This window comes from Perca fluviatilis, chromosome 13, assembly GCF_010015445.1.
Source record: "Perca fluviatilis chromosome 13, GENO_Pfluv_1.0, whole genome shotgun sequence".
NCBI lineage: Eukaryota > Metazoa > Chordata > Actinopteri > Perciformes > Percidae > Perca > Perca fluviatilis.
Window position 1 is genome coordinate 26604748 of NC_053124.1, and position 2160 is coordinate 26606907.

A 2160-nucleotide genomic window follows, 5' to 3' on the forward strand; every position below is an offset into this window, starting at 1 on the left:
CGGTGCTGCTGACTCTGAGCCACGGATGACGCAGGAGTAGCCTAACGTTACAACCGAAATTTCAATTTCCGCGACACTTAACACACTCAATAGACATGGGTTAGCTCAGTGTCGGAGCCGTGAAAACAGCCTATTGAAAAGAGAGAGAGGGAGAGAGAGGAGAGAGAGAGAGAGAGAGGGAGAGAGGAGGGCTGGTTGGGGGTTGTTGAGAAGAGAAGCTAGAGAGAGAGTCAGAGGGAGAAAGGAGGAGGAATCGGACAGCCATTACCATTAAGGATTAGGCTACGTTTTCTCGCTTATATTCTCCCCAGCGCGTCACCCCTTCCCGGCTGTGTGTCGATTCGGTTTTTGGGGAAAAAGCGTGGTAACAGAAACCCGATCGGAGGAGCTGAAAAAAACGTCCAACCTTTCATCCATCCCTCCATCCATCCATCCATACATCCCTCCTTCCATCCAGGAGGAGAGGGAGCAGCGGCGGCAGCATCCCCGGCCTCCCTCGCTCTGTGCTCGGATTCCAGGACCGCTGCTGCCCCGGTGAAGGTAAGCGGCTCCGGAGCTCCACGCAGCCTGCTGCTGTAGCCACCCGTGCTTGTTCAAATCTTCATCCAGGCTAATCAGGTATTTTCAAGAGCTGCCGAGTCAATGATAGGAAAATAAATTCTTAGAAATCAAAACTATCTACTCGAGGCGGAACAGTATGGTCACGAGCCTATAAACTCACAAGACACACAGTTGAGGGATATATTTAGTTAGGGTTGTTTGTAACCTAATCCTAAACCGTGCATTGGAAAATGAATATTTTGATGAATTGGGCTTTGATAAGGTTGTCTTGATGCTCTCCTCGCAGACACCATTATCAATAACGTGTTGATCGCAGGCTCCACGTTGATTGGCATTCATTGCACGAGATGTAGCGTAGCCTACGTGGTTTCACTATAATAATCTCACATATAGTTGTTGCCAGAAACCGTGTCAATTTCGAAGCACACTTCTCGTGATCCGTGTGCCCGAAGGGCTGGGCTGGAAATAACAGACAGTTAGAGAGGGTTTCTGGGTCGTGAGAAGGCTGCCGAGGTTGCTCTCATTATAATGAGACACTTTAGCAGCACTATGGAGACAGCATTTCGGCAACAGCGCCAGCCACAAATGGATAAATGTAATTAGTTGGTGTGATCCATCCGAGGCTCAGGGGCGGTTTGTGTTGGACAAAGAGCCCCGTGCTTTCAGTCTGCTCCTCCTGCATGCAGCTCTGCGTGCACAACGCGTTTGGTCTCCATGTCTGATGTCCACTCATGCAAACACATTCCCCATTCACATTCAAAGGGAAAGACACACAGAGAAAGATGGAAATGCATGCATGCAAAATGATGACATGAAACACCAGCTGCAGCTCTATTATGCACACACTTTATTGATCTGTGCAATCCCCGTAGACCCTCCCATCATCACACCTCTTCCTCCACCTGCTGTAGGTCATGGATCCCAAATGGACTCTAGCACTGCAGGCTGTCTGTCTGTCTGGAAAACCTCTGTGATATTATGCAAGGTGCAGTCAGAGACAGAGAGAGAAAGATTCAGGGCTCCCCTCCTGCCGCTTTGTAGCAGATGGTCGAATGTGCATCTCCCTCCAGCCGTATGTTGGACCTTCAACGTGCAGGCTACTATTCTCCTCAGTCAGATCTGTAAAACACAAATCAACCTATTCATAATTCATTTCCATTTTATTCAGGCGAAAAGATGGAATTAAGTTGGTCTCTTCCGCCCATTTCTTCCTCTGCATTGGCCGTGGACACTCCCCCCTTACTACTGCACTGTTATAGTGGAGGAAAGCACCAGTATGTCTCTGATGCAGGGGATGAATGAGGGCACTATTTCTGTGTGACATGGTTGTATATTGATTTGATCTGAAGTCTCAGGATTTCTGTTTTATTAATCAAATCCGTTTTGCTCACAAGACTTATCAGAGACAGACATAACTACAGTGGATCTGTCCACTTTATTCTCACGTATGACTGCAAGTAGAGACTATGTTGATTATTGATATTCTCCAATTCATCTATTTTTTCTTTAGTCTCTAAAATGCTCAATTTGATTTCTTCAACTTGTTTGTTTTGTCTGATTAACAGTCTGAGACCAAATAATATTAAATTAAACTTTAGA

The 2160-nt window shown here is 46.6% G+C and overlaps 1 protein-coding gene across 1 annotated transcript in view; it reads left to right on the forward strand.

Annotated features, from left to right (window-relative positions):
• The window catches only part of LOC120570888 (microtubule-actin cross-linking factor 1-like), a 20161-nt gene continuing 18001 nt past the window's right edge, over positions 1–2160 (forward strand). Inside the window, exon 1 of the mRNA XM_039819505.1 lies at positions 1–540. The gene's annotated coding sequence lies outside the window, so the exon portion shown is untranslated. The remainder of the gene's footprint in view (positions 541–2160) is intronic.